This window comes from Oncorhynchus kisutch, linkage group LG9 (assembly GCF_002021735.2).
Source record: "Oncorhynchus kisutch isolate 150728-3 linkage group LG9, Okis_V2, whole genome shotgun sequence".
NCBI lineage: Eukaryota > Metazoa > Chordata > Actinopteri > Salmoniformes > Salmonidae > Oncorhynchus > Oncorhynchus kisutch.
The window spans coordinates 31,394,645-31,419,500 of NC_034182.2; the positions used below are offsets into that span (position 1 = coordinate 31,394,645).

The following is a 24,856-nucleotide window of genomic DNA, read 5'->3' on the forward strand; positions in this document are numbered from 1 at the left end:
TAGGGCAGGTAAAATGGTCAGTCAGCTGTTCTCTAATTTGTGTCTGGGAGTAGCTAGCCAACATTAGCCAGTTAGCGCTAGTCAAGCACTCAAGCTGAGGTCAGAACACTCGGATCAACCCTACTCCACGCCCAGAGTGTCCAGTGTGCGTTCTGAATTTACCAACGGGCAATCTGCAAAGCTCTGAATTTAAGAACGCCCAGAGCGCACTCTCTGGCACTCCAGATTAAATTTACAAACACACCTGGAATGTATTTTTTGTAATGTCATTTGAGTTGAATCATACGATCACAGCCGATATTGATGGGTACACTTCCTTCTTTTACTTCCTGCTTTGCTGCTATTAAAATACATGTAATATTTCAACCTTCTGAGCTCACCCCCCCACCCAATACCAAAGTTTGGTAGCTGTCTGAACAAGCAAGAGGGTAGGTTCTAAACCGTCAAAGCTGAGATGTATTTTTTTCCATTAATTGAAGTCAAAGTTTGTTCAATGAATTAGCATGGACATTCTGTACCTAAGTACATTTTGGTAAGAGTTGACACGTTCTAAAAAGGAAAGTCAACATCTACATAAATGGTTATGCTTTAACATGGTCAATGACGGTAATGGTGTTGACCGCTCACTCCCAACCCGGATCAACCGCAATGCCAACCACCTGTTAATCACAATGACCACAGGTGGTAAAAAATAAACAAAATTCAAGGCTCAGATGAAGAGTTCAGAGTTCCTTAGTGCTGGTGGTGATGGTATTGTTCTCGTGCACACTACAGTGTTAGTACAGAGTATTCCTTGGTTGAGAGTTTAGCGACGATGCGCTACAACTGTCTCTTGGCTTCACAGTTGGGGAAGTTATCCATCTCTTAGTACTGCGGGGCGATTTTCACCAGCCTGGGAAAGGAGACAAGTAAACATATTAGTCATGACGTGTGTGTGTGTGTGTGTGTGTGTGTGTGTGTGTGTGTGTGTGTGTGTGTGTGTGTGTGTGTGTGTGTGTGTGTGTGTGAGAGAGAGAGAAGGCTTTCTCTCCCGCATTCGCACACAGAGATTGCCGCAGACACTTCATCCGACACATAAATGTGCAAGCACACACAGACAGATGAACAAACACCCACGTAATCCAACAATGTGCACACGGTCTCTCTCACACGCGCGCACACACACACACACACACACACACACACACACACACACACACACACACACAAGGAGCAAGCTGACTGCTTGTCTAGAGGAATATCGGAGCAGGCGGGTTGACTGCAGGCAAGCACATAGACACACACCTAGCAGAATGTAGGAGAGGACTGACTATAGGCCTGCACACTCACTAGACAAGATGGATATAGGGCTAGGCAGCCAGTAAGCTGCTGACAGCTTACCAAATCTAATTTTATTGGTCACATACACATATATTTTACAGAAAGGTGCAGTGAAATGCTTGTTTCCAACAGTGCAGTATACCTAACAATGCAAACAATACACATTTGTTTTCTAAATACCACTCTGGTTTGATGTCGGTGCAGGTGAGGATGTAGTTCTTGGTGGTCAGCACAAACTCATTGTATATCGCACACAGGACTGGTGCAGCTGGACCACCTGGTTGTCCTTCACCATCAGGTACTGGCCTGTGTGCTCCAAATGGGCTACCTGGTAGACACACAGACAGACAAGAAAAAGTAGGCTAGATATTAGCCAGACAGGGCACACAAGACAAACTACAGTACATGTCAAAATCAATTCCACAGACCTGTATTATCAAAATCCAACCCATACAGTATCATAAAGTCCATACGCATTTAACACGTTTCCTGACCCAGTGCTCCTCTTATGTAGGTTTGTTTTCTAGCCTGGAGTGATGCAACAATCGAACAGTTATTACCATGTAGGATACTTGATGCCAAATGGGACTAGTATGGTTGAACAACACTGACCTCATGGAATGTAGTGCCTTCCTTAATGTACAATGAACATCAATTCCACAGAAAAGGGGTGGGGAAGCGGCAGCTCTGGGCATTGGCGATTTTAAACTTCGCCAAGTTATGAGGGCGGTGACTTTTGTTTCCTTTCATGGTACTTTAATATGCAGACGACGGCTGTTGCGATTAACCAGGGCAATCAGTCTCAATAAAGACCTCTCCGAACAAAGAGGTGCGTTCAAACGCCCCTAAACTGCAACATGAGCTACAAATTTGTCTTTGTGATAAAGGTTAATGTTGACAAATATTTAAATATTAATGTCGTAATTCAACTTGTCAGGTCGCATGTTTTCAGGTTCCCTCCGGAAATGGACTTTCAACAAAATGTCATTTATTTTCCCTGAGTGGGCAGCAAATTGACTTGATTTCTTATTATGTGTTTAACTGGTAGCGCCTGTGTGTGCACACCTAGGGGAGGCTATCCATTACAATAAGTATCTTGACTTGTTGTGTTTCAACGACTGACATGCATTTTTTTTGCAGGCTGATACCGATTTTAAAATAAAGAAATTGGGGGGGGGGTCAAGGAGGCCGATGTCGGTCTGATATTTTATGCCGATATTCAATATCATTACATTAGAACATTTTGATAAATTGGTCCAGAGATTTTTTTTTTTTAAATAAACCAAATGTAACTTTGTCTTACCTAATCTAACAACATAATGGTAATAATTAGATTTCAATGGTAAATCTCTATTGATAGACACTGTACATCCTGATTTACCAAGTTTAAGGAAAGTATTCAGACCACCTTAACTTTTTCCACATTTTGTTACGTTACAAAATAGCTTTTTCCCTCAATCTACACACAATACCCCATAATAACATAGCAAAAACAGGTTTTAAAATGTTTTGCTAATTTATTAAAAATAAAACTCATGTCACATTTACATAAGCATTTAGACCCTTTATTCAGTACTTTGTTGAAGCACCTTTGGCAGCGATTACAGCCTCGAGTCTTCTTGGGAATGTGGCTACAAGCTTGGCACACCTGTGTTTGGGGAGTTTCTCCAATTCTTCTCTGCAGATCCTCTCAAGCTCTGTCAGGTTGTTTGGGGAGCGTTGCGGCACAGCAATTTTCAGGGCTCTCCAGAGATGTTTGATCGTGTTCAAGTCCGGGCTCTGGCTGGGCCACTCATTGGACATTCGGACACTTGTCCCGTAGGCCACTCCTGCATAGTCTTGGCTGTGTGCTCAGGGTCATTGTGCTGTTGGAAGGTGAACCTTCGCCCCGGTCTGAGGCCCTGAGCGCTCTGGAGCTCTCTGTACTTTGCTCCGTTCATCTTTCCCTCGATCTTGACTAGTCTCCCGGTCCCTACTGCTGAAGAACATCCCCACAGCATTATGCTACCACCACCATACTTCACCGTAGGTGTAACCGATGTGAAATGGCTAGCTAGTTAGCGGTGGTGCGCGCTAATAGCGTTTTAAATCGGTGACGTCACTCGCTCTGAGACCTTGAAGTAGTTGTTCCCCTTGCTCTGCAAGGGGCGCGGCTTTTGTGGCGCAATGGTTAACGATGCTTCGTGGGTGTCAGTTGTTGATGTGTGCAGAGGGTCCCTGGTTCGAGCCCAGGTAGGGGCGAGGAGAGGGACGGAAGCTATACTGTTACATAGGGATAGAGCCAGGTTTCCTCCAGACGTGATACTTGGCTTTCAGGCCAAGGAGTTCAATCTTGATTTCATCAGACCAGATAATCTACACTAAGTTTCTCATTGTTTGAGCGTCTTTAGGTGCCTTTTGGCAAACTCCAATTGGGTGGTCATGTGCCTTACTGAGGAGTGGCATCTGTCTAGCCACTACCATAAAGGCCTGATTGGTGGGATGCTGCAGAGATGGTTGTCCTTCTGGAAGGTTCTCTCATCTCCACAGATTAACTCTAGAGCTTTGTCAGAGTGACCATCAGGCACTTGGTCACCTCCCTGACTAAGGCTCTTCTCCCCCGATTGCTCAGTTTGGCCGGGCGGCCAGCTCTAGGAAGAGTCTTGGTGGTTCCAAACTTCTTCCATTTAAGAATGATGGAGGCCACTGTGTTCTTGGACCCTCAAAGCTGCAGAAATGTTTTGCCACCCTTTCCCAGATCTGTGCCTCGACACAATCCTGTCTCGGGAACTCGACGAACAATTCCTTCGACCTTATGGCTTGGTTTTTGCTCTGACATTCACTGTCAACTGTGGGACCTTTATAGACAGGTGTGTGACTTAACAAATCATGTCCAATCATTCACCATAGTCACCATAGGTGGACTCCAATCAAGGTGTAGATACAGCTTGTCTCATAGCAAAGGACCTGAATACTTATGTAAATAAGATTTTAATATTTAATAGATTTGCAGAAATTTCTAAACCTGTTTTCAATTTGTCAATATGGGATATTGTGTGTATATTTCTTTAAGACTGTGTCATGACGTTGCCCTCTTTGGGTGTGGCGAGCCCCCCCCCCCCCCCCCCTCTGCCTCCCCCTTTCCTCCTTCAACTAGACTGCTGTGGTCAGAGACGTCGTACATTCCTGATGATCTCCTCATGGACACACAGTATAGAGAGAGTAAATTTTCATAGAGCACAAAGGAATTTCTTCCACCTCACAGAACTTGAGGTACGAACAAATTTCATGTTCCGGAGAAAGTATAAAAGATCGGTGAAGAATCCAGCTACGAAATGGTCCATTTGTTACAACTTGGGGAAGCTCATAGGAGACGGTGTGGCCACATTACCATAACGCTGTTTATATAATAGCCTCAGATATGAGGTTTACATCTAATTGTTGTATAAGATGAATGAGTGAGTATGATACTGTTTACACAATTTTACAATGTGATTTTGGATTGTTTAACGAAGGAAAACTCAAAAAGGGAATTGGAGTTAACTAAATCAGAGGACCGCCCTTGAGCCCAGTTAGGGTCAGGCACCCTGGGACAGCCCCTTTTCTGTAATTCCGAATAAAACCCAACTTTGAGAAATGATCATCAGACCATGTTTTTCTCCATTAGGAGAGGACAAAGGTTGTAGACCATTGCTGAATCTTTTAACCATACCACGTGGTTAATTAAACTCTTAAGACTATCGATACCGACAGAATAAGAACAAGTCTTTGATATTAATTACTAGTCTGCAGCTAGGAATTCGGTATCATTGAACACGAAGAACAACCACCGCCGACACATCCATTCCAAAACGAAAATTATGAATTGTCACTCTGAACTATTCACTATAACCATGACACAATTCTACAAAAGAAACAAACTTTTCACCAGCGATCAAGACAAGACACACTGAGCGTAAATATATATATATTGATTGCAATTGTTCCCGAATGAGTGAGCGTTCATGTGCAAATGATTAGCATTTAAATTGTTATAATTATCACTTTGTAGTGACTTCTTAGTCGACCCCCACTTCCCCTTTTTGTCTAACAAGCCGCCATGCCGGTTTAGCCCACTAGGGCACATTCTCCTATCATTTCTTGTAACCATATTTACTGTTTGTTTATGCATTTCTGTGAATTACTTAGTTAGTAATAAATCACACGCATTGGTTTGTCAAGAAAGTGAGATACCAGTCATGGAACCCAGTTAACGTTTTTGCAGCCAATCAGCATACTTTGCGTTATGGTTTGCATTAAACAAAAGGTTTTAGGGTGACGTGATAAGCCAGCTAGCAAAGTTAGCTTTCTGTGACTGAATGTAACCTATTTAACTTACTTCATACTGGATGCAAATACATAAAAATGGTATCCGTGAGTTCATCTGACTCTGGGGAAGTAGATAAAGGGCTTTATTGCCAAAATTCCAAAGTATCCGGTATCTTGTTTTGTTAAGTGCTATAGCCTGTGTATGGGCATTTTTGTTTTTCACCAAACAGTACAGTTAATAAACACTGTCTATTTCTACATGGTGTGTTATTATTCAGCTGTTCATAAGCTTAACTAGACGCACCAGCTAGTTTATTAGATTCACTACACCGTTCACGAAAATGGATCACTTATACAGTCAGTGAGTCATGTGGACATGGCTTGCTACATAAAGCTGGCAGACTGGCATCGAGGCATTCAGTTACAGTTCGATTGAACATTAAACTGGACAAAAAGAGTGACCTAAGTGACTTTGAGCGTGGTTTGATCGTCGGGACAATTTGAGGAGTGGAAAAATATCGCCTGACATCGAGGTCAGTTTACTTGGGTGGCCTGCGCAGTCCCCAGACCTCAACCCAATAGAGCATCTTTGGGATGAGATGGAACAGGCTGTTCACAGCATGAATGTACCGCCGTCCAATCTGCAGCAACTGCATGATGCCATCCCGTCAGCATGGACCAACATCCCTGTGGAACGTTTCCGACACCTTGTTAAATGCCCTGAAGAACTCCGGCTGTTCTGGAGGCAAAGGGGGGACTGACCCGGTACCTAGACAGGTGTACCCAATAAACTGAGTGCGTATCTAACAAGATGCAGTCTCCAGCCAGAGGTTCCTCATCAGCTTGCAACAGTTTGTGACAAGAGGCAAGGGCACTCGTACTACAAGTTGTCGAAAGCATTCCAAAGGGATATTGGCCCATGTTGGATGGATGTCTTTTGGGGTGTGGACCATTCTTGATACAAAGGAAACTGTTGAACGTGAAAAACCCAGCAGCTTTGCAGTTCTCGACACACTCAAACCAGTGTGCCTAGCACCTATTATAACCATTCAAAGGAACTTTTATCTTTTTTCTTGTCCATTCACCCTCTGAATGGCACACATAAACAATCCATGTCTCAATTGTCTCAAGGCTTAAAAATGCTTATTTACAGACAGGTGTCTCCTCCCCTTCATCTACACTGATTTGAAGTGGATTTAACTAGTGACATCAACAAGGGATCGTAGCTTTCACCTGGATTCACTTGGTCAGTCTGCAATGGAAATCACGTGTTTTGCACACTCATTGACTAGGGCTGTGTTCGAATACCCAGACTAACATACTACATACTTAATGAGTTTATACAGTATCTACTATATACTATTAGTTAATTTTAGTATATTGTAAACAAACTATCAATTCAGTTGAGCATACTAGCGCTATGCTTGCCTACCGGAACTTGATTATGTTGCTATGCAACCTCTTGTGAGCATAACAAATTACTAGCTAGACATTTTTGTGTTCATAAATTCAACCCTGAGTGTCAGAGTGTGCTCTGGGCATTCTTAAATTCAGAGCTTTGTCAGATTGTCCATTCGTAAATTCAGAGCGTTTCCCCTTTCAGAGCGTTCAGTGCGCACACTGGCCGAGGAGTAGGGTTGAGCCGAGCGTTCTGACCATCACAACTGCACTGAAGTCAAGCACACAAGCTAACTGGCTAGCTACTTTCAGACACAAATCAGAAAATACCTCACTTTGACCATTTTACTCACCATAGCAGATCTGGTTAGGCTGTTTCCACATTATCCAGAGCGTTGGTCACTGTAACTGTGCTGCTGGCAACAATTTAATAACTTTTTTTTTTTGCTGACGTTTACTGACACCGGCCATATTAAACGGGTGTTTGTAATAACCGACGAGCGTTTGTTCGTCGGTTATTCTGCGCTCTGGCACAGTCAGACGAGAGTGCTCTGAAATCGGAGTAGATAGCCAGAGCAAATTTATGTCCATTGAACGCACAACGACTATACCACTGAGCTAAGAATGACATGAATATTCAAGTCAATAAAAGTTGGATAGCTAGTTAGATAGCATATAGTTAATATACTGGCAAGTTCAATGTATTAGTAGCCAACTAACGAGGTAGCTAGCTAACATACCAGTAGTACCTACTGCTGTAATGATATGCTATACGGTTTGTAAGGATAGCGTAGCCAACACATTGTCAGCCAACATAACGTGAAGCGTAACTTATTTGAAAGGAAATACTTTATTACATTTCTTAACATTTGTCATAATTAGTTAAAGCAATTAATTTATGTACATTTTTATTTTATTTTACTAGGCAAGTCAGTTAAGAACAAATTCTTATTTTCAATGTCTGCCTAGGAACAGTGGGTTAACTGCCTGTTCAGGGGCAGAACGACAGATTTGTACCTTGTCAGCTCGGGGATTCGAACTTGCAACCTTTCGGTTACTAGTCCAACCCTCTAACCACTAGGCTACCCTGTTGCCCCATATCTCTTCATCTTTGGCTGCATATTTCTTCAAATGTGGAAATATTGTGAAGCTGTGCCCATTTCTTGAAGAATTGCATTATGGGCCCTAAAAGTACAGAAATAGTGTCCACTGCGTGTATACTTCATATTTTGGTGAATTTAGTACGACATCCGGGAACATTTGGCATACAAAATCGATCCATACTATGACCAATAAGCATACTCAATTTAAGTCACAAATAGTATGGCTAGTATGGTTAGTATGAGTATTTGAACACAGCTATGATGTAGCTGACTAATCTACATACTCCACTCTGGTCGGTGATGTTTTAGGAACAAGGGACGTCTGCCTAAAGGTCAAAACCAAGTGCTGTGTTGTTTGGGAACATAATGGCACCGTCGAGCATGATGACACATACTGAGACAGAACCCTCTGGGCACTTTCTCTGTTTGACCGGTGAACACTGACCTGCATGAAGAATCCGGCAGGGCAGGTTGAAGAGGTCCATGATCCGGGACAGCTGCTGGTGCACGTTGTCAGCGACCGGTAGTTCACAAAGTTGTCGTAGCACCACTGCGCCAACTCGTGGTCTGTGAGAGTCGAGATTTATGTTAGGTGACATTAAGGTTGGTTTACCGGAGACAGATTTAGTCTAGTCCTGGGTCACAAAGCATGCTTGATGGACATTTTAGTGAAGGACACATACTCTGTTTGAAGGTGTGATAGACGTTGAGGAGGGTCAGGTGATTTCCATCAATGTGGGTGAACCTTATCTTGGACTTCTCGGCCGTCTTCCTTGCCTCCGTGGGTCACACGAAACACTGTGGGACTAAACGAGGTTGGTATGTACTCCAACACAGCCACCCATAGGTATGATTTAATCAATTCCCATAGAGAGGAAGAAGGTCAGAGAGCACTTCACAGGGCATACATGTGCATATTGGAACAGGAGGTGAAGGGAGGTGGGAGAGTGTGAAGGAGGGATGGCTTTCTCCTGCTTTGCGCAGGACTGAGTTTGGCTATTTGATGAGCTGTGTACTGCATAACCGAAACTCCCCCCCCCCCCCCCCCCCCACAAAAAAAAGTATATTTACTCAGTTGTTGGCAAAAGGACATCTATGAAACTAGCCTGCATCTGACTGAACCTCTTTAAGCGGTGGTGCAGAAAGAGACCAAAGGCAAAGTGTCCTCCTAACCACTCAATCTGCGCCTGAGCAGTTAAGAGAGGGAAAACCCTGATCTTGCACCCAAGCGGAAAAGCACTCGTACATCAAGATTGCATCAAACACCTCCCGCAACTTGCTAGGAGCCGCCTCACGTCAAAGCATGCTCCGTCATGGACTTAACCGGTGAAAGCTGAGTGTTTAACGAACCCCTGCACTTGGTTGCCTGTGCGACGCTAGGCCTAGGTTACACTGCTGACTCAGTAGTGAACTCAGCAGAAAACTGGGTTCCCTGACACACCCGTTATAAATGTGTGGTGTGTCCAAACAGCTAGCTAGTTAAATTCCCTTTCCCCCCATTCAAAAGTATCGGATTAATCTCAATGAGGAGCATTCTGCTTTGGCAAGCCTAAAGTGCAATTACTGCCAGAGCACATTGGTCCTGCTGAGACTAGCCTATAAACTCATTAATTTACTGTAGACACAAATGTTTCCTGCCTGACAAATATTAACTGACTGACACCTCTAGCTCCTTTTGCTATCCCTCTTTTCAATATAGTGCCTTGCAAAAGTATTCACCCCCCTTGGCGTTTTTCCTATTTTGTTGCATTACAGCCTGTAATTTAAATAGATTTTTATTTGGATTTAATGTAATGGACATACACAAAATAGTCCAAATTGGTGAAATTGAAATGGAGAAAAAAAATCATGATTTTAAAAAATGTATTAAAAAACAGAAAAGTGGTGTGTACATATGTATTCACCCCCTTTGCTATGAAGCCCCTAAATCAGATCTGGTGCAACCAATTACCTTCAGATTATTCTCCCAATAATTAGTTAAAGTCCACCTGTGTGCAATATAAGTGTCACATGATCTCAGTGTATATATATACACATGTTCTGAAAGGTCCCAGAGTCTGCAACACCACTAAGCAAGAGGAACCACCAAGCAAGCGGCACCATGAAGACCAAGGAGCTCTCCAAACAGGTCAGGGACAAAGTTGTGGAGAAGTACAGATCAGGGTTGGGTTATAAAAATATCCAAAACTTTAAACATCCCACGGAGCACCATTAAATCTGTTATTAAAAATGGAAAGAATATGGCACCACAACAAACCTGCCAAGAGAGGGCCGCCCACCAAAACTCACGGACCAGGCAAGGGGGGCATTTAATCAGAGATGCAACAAAGAGACCAAAGATAACCCCGAAGGAGCTGGAAAAATCCAAAGGACCACTTTAAGCCGTACACTCCACAGAGCTGGGCTTTACGGAAGAGTGGACAGAAAAAAGCCATTGTTTAAAGAAACAAATATGCAAACACGTTTGGTGTTCGCCAAAAGGCATGTGGGAGACTCCCCAAACATATGGAAGAAGGTACTGAGATGAGACTAAAATGTAGCTTTTTGGCCATCAAGGAAAACGCTATGTCTGGCACAAACCCAACACATCACCCTGAGAACACCATCCGTACAGTGAACCATGGTGGTTGCAGCATCATGCTGTGGGGATGTTTTTCATTGGCAGGGACTGGAAACTGGTCAGAATTGATGGATGTCGCTAAATAGAGGGAAATCCTTGAGGGAAACCTGTTTCAGTCTTCCAGAGATTTGAGACTGGGACGGAGGTTCACCTTCCAGCATGACAATGACCCTAAGCATGCTGCTAAAGCAACACTTGAGTGGTTTAAGGGGAAACATTTAAATGTCTTGGAATGGCCTAATCAAAGCCCAGACCTCAATCCAATTGAGAATCTGTGGTATGACAAATATTGCAGTGCAACAGCAGGAACGCATCCAACTTGAAGGAGCTAGAGTAGTTTTGCCTTGAATGGGCAAAAAATCCCAGTGGCTTGATGTGCCAAGCTTATAGAGACATATCACAAGAGACTTGCAGCTGTAATTGCTTCAAAAGGTGTCTTGTTTATTTCACAAATATTTAGCATCTTCAAAGAGTTAGGCATGTTATGTAAATCAAATGATACAAACCCCCAAACTATTTGAATTCCAGGTTGAAAGGCAACAGAATAGGAAAAATGCCAAAGGGGGTGAATACTTTCGCAAGGCACTGTACATCACTGTGCCCAGTGGGGTCGTGGGCGAACCTTCATGCCCTCTCCCTTCTACATGCAGGGAGCAAAGACTAGTCTGTCTGTAGTAGGCAGATCTAAAGCACCATGAGATTACATTTGCTATCAGCTGCAGTCAAATCACATTCATCAACATCGTTACTGAGATTACACCTCCTTTAAACCGCTCTTGTTGGCGCTCATTGTAGTCTCAGTGCTAGAGAGATGGTATTGCTACACTGACAAAGAGGCATGGTTTTCCGATCTTTCCCAGACAAATATATGTTTTTCTAATGAAACAACTGGTGTGAAATGGACCAGCTCTAGACACCATACAAACAAATTGAGTGTCAACAAATGTTGTTTGCAAACCTAAGCACATCAAAATATTAGGTTTCAGGAGAAGTTCATTACTTGAACATTCTAAATTATCTCCAAAAACTGTCTGGTCAAATAGACTAAACAAGAAAGGGGTCAAGGTTGAAAGGGAGCATCATCTGGATAACTAAGGGGAAAAGTAGCAACAGGTGCAGTTCACTGAATCTATATTTTGTGGGGGATGGAGGGCAAATTTGCCATGAATATACAACTTTTCACAAGACAGTGTATCGCTTACAATAGTGACGGACGGAGGCTTGTGATTGGCATAGCGCACTTTTCTCCCTGACCATTACCGGACAGCATGGCTGTGATGGACAGGATCTCATTGGAGCAGTTGAATACATTTTGAAATTGGAGAATAAGGAAGAAGGAAGAATAAGGGATGGCAGAGAAGGTAAAGAAGAACAGAAGGAAAGCACCTCTGTGTGTGTATATGATGGCCGTTACCCTGGATGCCAATTTTGTAACCGTGGCGGGGAGGCTCATTTTTAATCCTCCGCTCCCCCGATTCAAAACAACTAATGCAATTACAGGGGAACGCTTAACTTAATGCATCAACACAAGGCTCCCAATGTTTGGTTAAAAGATTTTTCCCCAAGATGCAATTATTGACCTTTGGCTCGGGAGAATTGAAGCCTAATGACCAGTTGCATGTTAACTGAAAATTAGCTTCAGCTGAGGGCCATGTTGTTCCCTTTCATCTCTCTCAAATAAGGAAGAAAAAAGCCTCTTTCAAAATGCAAGGGGGTATATTCTTATGATGAACAAATATTGATTTGGGGCATCAACCCTACTTTTTATACTAAAGGTGAGAGCTAGCTGCATCACTGGGCACAGACGTCAATTCAACGTTGGTTCAATTTAATTGCTTTTGTCAGTTAAGAACAAATTCTTATTTACAATAATGGCCTACCGGCCAAACCCGGACGACGCTGGGCCAATTGTGTGCCTCCCTATCACAGCCGGATGTGATGCAGCCTGGATTTGAACCAGGCCTCTTGCAGTGAGATGCAGTGTCTTAGACCACTGCGCCACTCGGGAGCCAATGTGAGTTTAATGATGTTGATTCAACCATGTTGATGCCAGTGTGTTACTACACCAATGGCTTGTGGCTCACCCACTCCTTGTCGACGAAAATCAGATTTTACAGATTGTGTGGAAATGCAATCTATGGCTCACCTCATCAGAAAGAAACTATTGACCGCCTCAATACACGAGAATCCAATATATTAACCAAGGGCCAAATCAATGGGACTAAAGGCTAAAAGGTACATTAAACTCACATAGGCTTTGAAATGTACTACTCTGCAAATGTCACGAAGCAAATGAATCCCACCCAGGGCTGGTCCTTCCTGTAAATAGCTACTGATTTCTCTTAGATTTTCCATATGGGTTCACGCCACGGTACTTTTTGAGTGTGGCGCGAGGCAGGTCAACAGAGAAATAGACAGGCCGTTCATGTGCTCCCTGGTTACAACGAGGAAACTAAATTCCACCCTAAGATTCAGGCCGAACTCCAATCTAGCCTAACACAGACTAAAGGCCAATGGCCTTCATGCCTGGGTTCTTTGATAACCCTTGATAATCCTAGCCCACTTCTAGGTATCAGCCTGCCTGTTCCGTTTCATGAAATACAGCCACAATGGACAGCAGCTCCATAACAATATTCCCACTTTGTCTTAATAACAGTAGCACAAACCCAAGTCATAATTAAATCCTTTTAATGTGCCCAAATGAATGACAAATTAAAACAAAAGGCTAATGTGAAGCATCCCCCACACCATTATCGAGCAACCAAGGTTTTCAATTGTCTCAAGGAAGCATTTCTTCTCTCAAGCCCTTTGTTGAGCAGACGCTTTGTTTTGTGCGCGTGTGTGTGTGTGTTCCCATTCCCATTCCCATTCTAATGAAGCGAACACCTGGACAATCAAACAGGCTAAGGAGAAAAACATGTTCCAATCATGCCCCTCTACCTGGAGATCCAATTCCATGGCTCTCTTTAACCAGGTCCAGAGATACACTTGGCTGAACCCACAACTCTGGCGTAGCCTTTCAGGGAGTGGTTCTTCTGCACCGCATGTCAAATTGACCTGTGTGCCAGCGAGATACAAAGGCTTTTCTTGGAGAAGCTTTGCAGTGCGTTGGAGCGATGGCACAGCCTCCTCCGGCTCTTTATCTTTCTATTCCAATCAGCTTGTGTACCCGGGGCGCTGAGCAGCTAGTTAGACAGACCCAGCGCCTCCACTGACAGCGTGTACAACTTCCATATATTCCATAATATAAACGCAACGTGGAAAGTGTTGGTTTCATGAGCTGAAATAAAAAAATCCCAGACATTATCCATATGCACAAAAAGGCTTATTTCTGAGGACTATGTGTGTCTGTAAAAAATCACTGATTGGCTGGGCCTGGCTCCCCAGTGGGTGGGCCTAAGCCCTCCAATAGCAAGTCATGTGAAATCAATAGATTAGGGCCTAATGAATTTATTTCAATTGACTGATTTGCTTTTATGAACTGTAAAGAGTTTTATGAACTCTGTAAAAAAAATATTTAAAAAAATGTTGCGTTTTATATATATTTTTCAGTATAGATGAATAAGGTCATCATTCCTTCCCCTCATTTCCAATTAGACTTAATGGACAGGGCTTGAGTGGGCCGGCGGGGGGCTAAAGCTTGCGTGCTGGGAGACGTATAGCGGTGGGTGAGGGGGGTGGGTGGCGGAGGTAGGGAGAGTAGGTCAGTCACGTTTCATTGGCGGAATATAAAGAGAAGGCAATAGCCAAGGTGATACCGGGGCTATTGATGTAACCAATTTCATTCTCAAAATGGCGTTTGCCGCAGCGGATGGGAAGAGATGGGTTTAATCTCGGAGGGGAGATGAAAACTGTATTAAGGTGGAGAGAGAGGGGGAGTGTGTGTGGGCTTAAGGCTAGGTAGAGAGAGACCGAGGGAAGGTGGGTTCTCCTTGGGGAGAGTAAGAGAACACACGGCGCATTGGCTCTAGGGCTGCTGGGAAGGGAAGGAAGTTAGTGGCCTGGCTTAGTGTCTCTCGAGTGTGACATTGGGATGAGACAAAGTGCCTCTGTGTGTTCTGTCCAGGCTCTGGCCCAGTACGGATGAACTGGGGGAGCGCCTGGAGAAGCGGTAGCCCAAACACACTGACCGACCAACCACAAACTACACCATGTACCCACAAAGAGGATAGAAACAGACTTCTTTTGACAGTGGAGTTTAACCACCTATTCTGACAAAAGAGCAAAGAACCACAAGGTCCAATCCCACCACTCTGCTCAACTTTCAAGACTTCTAAATTATAATTTATTTATTATTATCTACTCCAGAATGTGATTTATTTTTTTATTTTTTAAGATTTAAGCTCTCAAGTGACCTAGCTGATCCAGATTGCGTGTCATACATCAAACATCTACAGCTAAACAAAAGGTTCTGTGGACATCAGAGCAACAGTTTCTACCGGTCTATGTCTGTTCATTGGACCTTAACAGATGGTTCTGTGGACATCAGAGCAACAGTTTCTACCGGTCTATGTCTGTTCATTGGACCTTAACAGATGGTTCTGTGGACATCAGAGCAACAGTTTCTACCGGTCTATGTCTGTTCATTGGACCTTAACAGATGGTTCTGTGGACATCAGAGCAACAGTTTCTACCGGTCTATGTCTGTTCATTGGACCTTAACAGATGGTTCTGTGATCAGTGAGACAAATTCACCATGATGTCATTTATCAAAGCCCACAATATACAACTTCGGGCCAATTCAATCAATCTCCGTAACAGGGTTTCCAGGATGAGTCAAGAACATTCACCTTTTTTTCTGTGAAAGAAATGCATGTTTGGCTTTGTGATTTCCACTGTGAAACAAACTGTCAGCAACGTATGCAATCACACTGTATACACGCAATGCACAACAAGAATGTTCATTTAGCGTCGACTGAGATTGACTGGATAGGGCCCCTAGTATCACAAAAACAAAATGGATCCCTTTAGTCTAAATGCAATATAAGACCTCTTACCTGGTGGGTCCATAAAGTCGAAATGTACCAAGTCGTCGGTACCTAGCTTCTTGAGCTGCAGCACGACCGAATCCAGGTTGGACCTCAAAATATCTGGATACGTTTTGTCCTGTCATAGAGTAAGAAGCGGGGAAACCGGAGGGGAGGGGTTCAAATCAAAACGAATTAGTCAGGGTGCCGATTATCTCGTACGTCAAAGTGAACAGAAAATGGAAGTCTGGGGCTGTTTTGAAGGGCTATTTAACTTGTTTTCAAATCCCTCTGCCAGTCGGTGTGACGTGAAAGAATTACCCTGTTAAAGTGGAGGACTGGGTCTTTCACGTGTTAATTTGTCACAGGGGGGGGGGGGGGGGGTCCGTGTCACTGGCGCAGGTTATTAAAAAAGGCTGTGGGTGATTGGTGGGGAAACCAGTTCTCAGAGTGAAAAGGGCTGAAAAAAGAAAAAGGCGACTTTTAGTTCTGGGTGGAAATACTGGATAACTGGGAATGGAGATATTTCTATGTACATAGGCTTTTTCTCTGTATAGCCTAGAGGTACAAGTGCACTACGCTTATATGAATCACGGATGTGAGTCAGCGATAAATTAAAACTCTGGAAATAATGTATGATGTAGGTATGGCTAAACCACCGGATATTAGCATTCCTATGCCCTAAGCTTTGAAGAATCAATCGGTTGTAGACATCAATTCATCTGGGAACAATGTGATTCTTCTGGCCGTGCCACGACGAACCTGCATCTCAGTCTTGTAGGCCTTTTCTGTGTTGGGCCGATGCTTTGCTGATGGCCCTCACCAGGAGGGACTCCACTCCGATATGAGGATTATACACCTGGCAGAAACAGCAAGGCAGACAGGTGCGGCATAGACTGGATTCAAATCACTCTTTCATAAACAAACACAGGTAGAGAGGGTAGCAGAAATCTGGGAACTTTTAAAAAGTTCCCTGGTTTAACAGAAATCCTGGTTGGATAATTCCGGATTTTCTGCTTATTCCCTCCTGATTCGAGGAATTCTCCAACAGGGATTTTGGGGAAAATCAGGGAATCTTTTTGCAACCCAAAACACAGGTACACTAACATCTAGAAACGGGATGCGGCATAGGGAGCATCAAGGTTACGAGGTGGAGAAATAGACCAGCGTTTGTGTGCAGGATACAGGGGGATTTGAGTTTCACACACAAACACACATTCCCAAATCACACACGCACAAACACGTACACAAACACACAATCTGCCGGGTGCATATATCAACTCTGATTGAGCCACATGTATGACTTGGCTCCGTGCTGGAGAAATGTCAGCGGAATTAATAACTGGCTTCTCTATCTCTGCCGCTGTCAGGTGCAGCGCTGCTCTGTTTATCTGGGGATTTTCAGGCAACAGAGGCAGACGATCGGAGGAGATTAGGCTGGGGAGGGTGGATGGAGAAGGGGGGGGGGCAAATCCGAGATCAATAACAAACACCACGCCGTCGATGGTCAGGGAAGTCTCTGTGATGTTTGTCGACACCACGTCCTGCGGAAATGAGCACAGCTGGGTGTAGTCAGTCGTTAGGGGAGGGGTTGTGGAAGAGAGTGTAACTTGGGTTGAGGCCCTGCAATGTAATGGCACTATTCACTCATACAGTATCTTATGAGATGGAGAGAGCAAAAAAATTTTTTTATAAAAGGAAGAAGGATCATTTGTGGCCCTATACATCCTTTAGTGGATAGGTGACTTGAAGCACTGCTCAACACTCACTAGACACTACACTTCCGTAACGAGCAAGCTGCAACATCAAAATTAATTAAGTCCTGCAGATACAGCTGTGGTCTATCGCAGGCTCACTGTTTAATAGATCCAACAGGAGAGTACCGTAACAGTTGCTGCAATCAAGTCGAATGAGGCGTCTGCAAACTGTGGCAGGCTGCCTCGCCGCGGAGTGTCCCTTCCGCATGCATTAGCGCTGCCCGTTTTTGAGGGGGTGCCGCTGTCGACTCGCAGCATGCTATCCGTCTCCACGAGATGTCATCCTCTCTCTTCTAAAAAGCCCTTCCCACAGGTCTTCGAAATTAGAACAAATCATTTATGTAATAGTTCCTTTTCCAGCAGGTGGTCTGCATTTAAAGTGCAGTCCTTTCAGAATCACTGTGTGCGTTCATCCTCCGTGATGATAGTTTGACAAGACTGGAGGAATTTGTTTTAGGTGAAAAAAATGAAAGGAAATTCAATTCTGCTTCGCTTGTGAGTAACCGTGCCTGTCGACTTCGACAAACAAAGCAAAACACGCGGATGATTCATGCGCCCCAAGGTGCAGGCATCGTGTGTCAGCGCGAGAGCGCCCACCAAATTAAAATCCCTGACAGAGTGCTCCAAACCCACCTCGAAATAGGAGTTAAGTTGCATTAAAATTAATAAGCTTGGAGGATTGCTGCAATTATGTTTTGAGTCACAATAAAATGAGTCACGACAAATGAGGCTCTAAACTAGAGCGGATGATGCGAGCAGAGGGTTTGTTTTCAACTGCCTCAAAGACAAGGAGGAGACTTGTTTCCTACATCTTTTTCTATGAATCACCATTTCCGAGTATAATTTTGGAAACATTACGACTGGGTTTGCCAGTAGTTCTGAAAGTAGCACTCACAAGCCAAAAGTGGTCCCTGTACCGCGTCACATAATGTGCAGATGTGTGTGTCTGTCTCTCTCTCTCTCTCTCTCTCTCTATTGGATAACACTGGGCAGGCCTCTTGCTGTCACTCAAATGCAAGGGGCTGAAGCTCATTGGCTAGAACTCTAATTGCTAAGGGGCTGGCCCACGTCGGGGGAAATGTCAGGAAAATGGCCCGGCACAGCTTAAAGAAAACAGTCGCTTACAAACTAGGGATTTCGTGGCTAATTTAGGCACTTCTGCTCATAGATTATACATGTATGAACTACACATTGACACATTGTGGGAGGTTTAAAAAAAGACTTTCTTAGTTGCCAAAGTACCAGAGCATGTCTTTAAGAGGCAGCACATAGTAATACAGAGCTGAGAAGAAGAAAAAAAACCACTCCTCAGCTGTCAGAAAGGTGCGTCGGTCGATCAAAGCATCATGGCCGGCTGCAACATTCATTCTTTCTCAAATGTAATAGGGCCTAGACAAATACTGCATAAGGGATGAGAGAGGGGGAAAACACTGAAATTAAAAGCTGTTTGGGTTGTGGGAGAGACGTGAGCCGCGAAGCTGCTGTGGAGTCGCGCGTCTCCCAGTCCCATATCTTTTTCTATTACAATTATCCCCTGTAGCAAGGCTGTCTATGAGAAATGACAGCTGAATCAGAGCACCCGAAATAATAAAATGAGTCATATCACCCTATGGGTCTCTGTCAGCGTTTACACAAACGGGGGAGAGGGAGGAAGACAGATCTGCAGCTGCTCTCAAGCGAGCCTTGACCGCCGCGGGGGGGGGTTCTCGTTATGTAACGGCGGAGCCTGATTGGCCCCAGAAAGCATCGGAGTATGTTGTGCACCATGACACTGTCGGACAGTCTGAATCCTACTGTAGTGGGAACTTCCACTCCAATGTCTCAGCATAATGTAAAGGGGTGTTAATAAAACTGCCTCGTCACTGTCCCTTACATATATAGAAAAGCAAGACCAATACAACTGCAAGCACAGGAAAAATGCAAATGAAGGTAGGTATTTGTATTATATCTGCAAAAGCGTTGAACAGACACTTCCTTGCAAAGGAAGGATAGGCGTGAAAAAATGTCTCCAAAGAACAAAAAAAAAAAGAGTATCCCTTTTCTCTAAACAAAGTGATCACAAAAGTGATAGTATTTTTCCTTGGGAAAAATATGCAAAATTCACACACACAAAATTCACATCTCTTGATCAAAACACTTCTCTGTGAGTCGTCATCCATCGATACATGTCCAGAACAGATTCATAGCTCGGTTTCTATTGGCTGTCTAAAGCTGTGAGCCTCAAAGGCTTTTTAAAATCCTACCTTTTTAAGTGTGGATTTCTCTCCAGCCAGAAAATACCTGACTGTTTTTTAGTTATTAATGCCTTGGGAGTTTTATTTCTGCTCAGCCCTTGGCCTTGTGTAATTCTGCCGTCAGATGTAGAACCATTCTGTTTTGTATTCACGCTGAGGAGCGAGGCAGCAGTCAAAGACGGCCCATTTCAAACCTGTCAACAGGCAGCCTGCTCAAGCCAATGGTCGCTTTGATTATAGGGCCGGGACGACACCAGTATCGCAGTATATATTTTTTTTCCATAGCAAAAATGAAAACACGAAGCAGACCAAACTCTTTGTTCCTTTGAAAACCTACTGTATATAAAATATTGTGTGCTATAGCTTGTATCGCGGTACTGGTAACGTCCCGGACCTAATTGATTTGTTTACACCTCCCCCACAGGAGGGATGTACATCTTGATCTGAGTGAACACTAGAGGTGTCATCCAATAATATGTTTGAGTGGATCTCTTTGAACTAAGAGAATCAATCTACTATTACAAATGTACAAATGTAAACGCTGAAGACCAAAGCCAATTGCTTGGCAAAGTGTTCAAGACATTAAGAATGCTCAGCCACACTCAGTGTCCCGTAGGTGTTTCTGGAACAAAGACGGCTAGCCTAGCAGATACAGGCAGCTTGGGCCATCGCTCAGAAAATGTCTGCCAACATTTTCCCCAAGAGGAACGGTTGGCAAGGAGCAGCTCCCTGTTCAATGGGACAACCCAGCTCCCTGTTCAAAGGGAGCTGGGAAAGGTTCAATGGGGTGAGTCTTAGTGATGGGGGCAATATTATTTTGGGACCCAATAATATATCAATACTTTGACTCCAAGTAAAACATTTGTTTTTGCTAGGTAGCGTTAGCATGCGCCAGTCGGATATACCCGATGCTAAAATGCAGGTATTTGTCATCCTATAGCTTGTTTTCCATCTTTTTAAATAGCAGAGCCAACGTGTTTTCAGCACCTTTTTTTTTATTTCCATGACTGATCAAAGCAAATGTTCTCATTCTCTCTCGCCTCTCTGCAGCAGACATGGTGATCAATATGTTTGGAACATTATCACAATAAAATCACAGTATCGAATCCTAATACATATAGAATCGTGAGAATCACAATACATATCATGAGGTCACTGGCGATTCCCAGGCAATAACCTGTATGTCAGGATTCAGCCAGTGTCCTAGCAGCTGCCAGAGTAGCTAGCCTGCCTCCTCACACGTCATAACCATATAGGAGGGCCTCTCATTGACTGCATTGATTCAGAATGTGTCTGGAGGCTGGGACCCAGTTGAGCGCAGGCCCGGCTCCTTCCTGTCTGTCTGCCGGCTGTATAGAGCTTTCCAGACTTTTCATCAGAGATATCATTAGAGCATCATCTCTGCACATTATTTCTGGGTTATTAACCTGCAGGGGGTGAGCACTGTGGCTAACACAGGCCATATTTCACGCCAACCCTCTGGGAGGAGCTGCCTGTTGACAAATAAAGCATTCCTCTGATTGGTAGAAATGGAGGGCACCTCGACCAATTTGGGCCCGGCCACATCAGCGGCTCACTGCTATGTTCAAGACCCTTGGCCAATCGAGCTTAGCGAGGGACCAGAATTGATGGTATTCATGAACCTGGCCATTGAGTAAAGGCAAGCCATATGGGGTTCAAGGATCGTTGTGACCAACAGGGTCATTCTAGCCTCAACTCCCTGTTTGTAATGTAGGGTTGAGACACCGACACCTCAAGCTCACCTCCTGAGACAACTGGGTTAAATGCAAAAGACACATTTCAGTTGAATGCATTCAGTTGTACAACTGACTAGGTATCCCCCTTTCCCTTCTCTCTTTTCAGGCCAGGCAGACGGACAAGAAAAACAGGCTACATGAGAGGTAGCATGCCATTCAGACACAGTCTGCAATCACCAGATAGGAGAGAGCTAGCACGTTGGGGAGAGGTCCAGTGTTAGGACTTCAGAGAATTGTTGGATGCAAATTTATAGCCGCTTACCGGTCCTCTCAACCACGCAAAACACCCTGTCACAATCTATCAAGATGTGGAGGTGACATCTGCTGGGACCAGGCGGTGTCCAAACAGCTCCCTGTGATACCCGTGCCCCTCTTTCATGTCAACATCCCTTTGAACAGCGAGAGCAAACATGGGGATCATGTTTGAACTTTGGAAAAGATCCCCGGCCCGGCTTAGGCTAATCAAACTGTTGAGAATGTTGAGCCTCCTTTAAACACTCACTCACACACCACACACAGCGTTGGAGGAGAGAGATGAAATGCTGCCAGACTGGGAGAGAGAGGGAGGGAGGGAGGCCGGAGTGAGCAGTTCACCCGCCTCGTCACGTACCACAGGAAAAGAGGGGCCTGTCAAAACGCTGTGGATCAAACCACAGTGGTAAAAAGAAGGTTGAGGCAGCAGCCTGGCTTGACTAGGCATTAAACATTGTGAAAAAAAAATATATATATATTAAAAAAAATAACTCTCGGGCTGTGACTTCATTATTCCAAATAAGTCATCAATAATCTTTCTGGGCTCCATAGAGGCAGCACACGATGAGTCATTCATCAAATCCCTGTCAGATGTTGAGGCAAATGTTTGCAAATTTACTGGCGGTGTGACGGGGTTTTGATATTCCGTCAGATTCCTTGCCAACGCCGTGGCCATCCAGGTGGTTCCACTGCTGTGATTATAGTGCGCCTGTTTGAACGCCGAGCTATAAACAAAACGCTGGACGCGTTTGCGGTCCGCATTAATAACAGAAACAGTACATTGCTGTGTGGGACCAGTTCAGGACAAGGGAACAAGAGGAGAGGAATGTTCACACATTCTATAGACAGGTTGGTTGTTTAGCAATAAAACCGACGCTTGTGCAACTACGGAGCAGAACCGACCAGGTTGGCTTAAATCAGTGTTTCCCAACTCCGGTCCTCAAGTACCCCCAACAGTAAATATTTTTATTGTGGCACCAGGTAAGCACACCTGATTCTACTTGTCAACTAATCATCAGGCCCTTGACAAGTTGAATCATGTTTTTTTTTCTCTGTGTCTACAACAAAAATGTGTTCTGTTGGGGATACTAGCTGACCGGAGTTGGGAAACGCTGGCTTACATTGTTGACATGTCAACTATATTTAGTCTCTAAATGTTTATTGAAAACAAATACAGTTGAAGTCAGAAGTTTACATACACTTAGGTTGCAGTCATTAAAACTCGTTTTTCAACCACTCCACAAATTTCTTGTTAACAAGCTATAGTTTTGGCAAGTCGGTTAGGACAAATCTGACTTTGTTACACCAGCTTTGTCACGAGTTATTGTGGGAAGGTTGTGGAAGGCTACACGAAACGTTTGACCCAAGTTAAACAATTTAAAGGCAATGCTACCAAATACTAATTGAGTGTAAGTAAACTTCTGACCCACTGGGTATGTGATGAAAGAAATACTTCTCTCTCCTATTATTCTGACATTTCACATTCTTACAATAAAGTGGTGATCCTAACTGACCTAAGACAGGGAATTTTACTCGGATTAAATGTCAGGAATTGTGAAAAACTGAGTTTAAATGTATTTGGCTAAGGTGTATGTACACTTCCAACTTCAACTGTAAATTGGTAGATATTTTTGCCATATTAGCATAGACGTGATGGTCAAAACATCTCAAAACAGACATGGTATGAAGAAGATTTTGAAAAACTAGCTAAAACGAGTCACCTATGATTCCCCACATGGCAGCTTCTTGTCATTATTGCTAGCTAGCTATCTGGCCATCCAGAATCACAACAAGTAAAGGATACACATCGTTTTCATGACGTTGTCCGCTAACCCATCTATTGTAGCTGAGCAATGAATTTTTCCCCCCTGCTCTGGTAGAGCATGCTGCCTTACCCTGGCACTGAGAAGACCAGATGACTAAGCGCGAGAGAGGCTGTGCCAACCAATAGAGGGGAAGAGGTGAAAAGACAGTGGTGCCGGTGCCTTATGCGCGAAGGGCATGAGTAATATCCACACCAGTTATAATTTAGAGCAGGGAATCGTATGCTGACAAAAGCAGCATATGGTGTGTGAGTCAGTCCTGCACCAAAGCTGGGAAAACAACAACTTTTTCTAACCCCCCCAACCCTCTCCATATCCATCCACCCCTCCCAAACCTCTCCATATCCACCCCCCAACCCTCTCCATATCCACCCCTCAACTGTCTCCATATCCACCCCCCAACCCTCTCCATACCCACCCCCCAACCCTCTCCATACCCACCCCCCAACCCTCTCCATACCCACCCCCCAACCCTCTCCATACCCACCCCCCAACCCTCTCCATATCCAACCCTCTCCATACCCTGTCAAGTCTCTCTGCATCTCTCCATTTCTCGCTTTCTTTAGCCCTCTTGCTTTCTAACTCTCACTCTCTCCTTCTCTGAAAGGGAGCTATTGAGTTGCTGGGATGCTCTGTGCTTCTGAGGAGTGATTGGGCGGCATTTACCTTCCTCCCAATAGCTCCGTTGGGCTTGTGTGGGTGGGGGCGGCTCAAAGAACCTCTGCTGATGCTGGGGCAGCAGCGTTGAGTACAGCGGGATGATTTTGATGTCCCCCACATCGGGTCCCAGGTCGTCGATTTCCTGAAAGATGAAGCGGAACCATTCAAAAGGGGCAGGCAGGTGATGGAAGGCTGCCGAGCAGCAGCGTTTGGGCGCACAGTCAGTCACCTGGGGCTTGGTCTGAATAACACCAGGAGAGAATCGGGAGAAGAACGTCTGAAGAGTAGAGTGGAGGGGTAGAAAGGAGAAAGGGCCAGGGAGATGGTGGTTCCCGCCACAGTACATTTGTTCTGCCTATCACTCCATCTGACTGAGGAAATTAAACCTGGACTGCCGCGTGCTTGGGTGAGCTCCCCATGGCTCCGTTGTCAAATGCAGCAATCAGGAAAACACACACACACACACACAGTTCATTATTCCATACTGCAATATTGTAGGAGAAATGTGAAATGAGGATGCTGCACTGATGCATAAACCAGAGGCAAATCATGGCAGATCAGTTTAGTGGAGCTGAACATTATAGAGCCAGTGGGCTCTCAGACAGAGGAGAGGAGGACCTGAGCAGCCAGGGAAATATGAAAACATGACAGTAGACAAGGCTAGGTCTCCGACTGAAC

General features: G+C 44.3%; 1 long non-coding RNA gene across 3 annotated transcripts in view; it reads right to left on the reverse strand.

Moving 5' to 3' along the window:
* Positions 1-245: 245 nt before the first annotated feature.
* Positions 246-24,856, reverse strand: part of LOC109896458 (uncharacterized) — a 55,218-nt gene continuing 30,607 nt past the window's right edge. For all 3 annotated transcript variants that reach the window (XR_004211061.1, XR_004211062.1, XR_004211060.1), the window contains 5 exons: positions 24,185-24,320; positions 8,792-8,906; positions 8,554-8,675; positions 1,501-1,648; positions 246-892 (listed from right to left, as the gene is read on the reverse strand). This is a non-coding gene — a long non-coding RNA (uncharacterized LOC109896458). The remainder of the gene's footprint in view (positions 893-1,500; positions 1,649-8,553; positions 8,676-8,791; positions 8,907-24,184; positions 24,321-24,856) is intronic.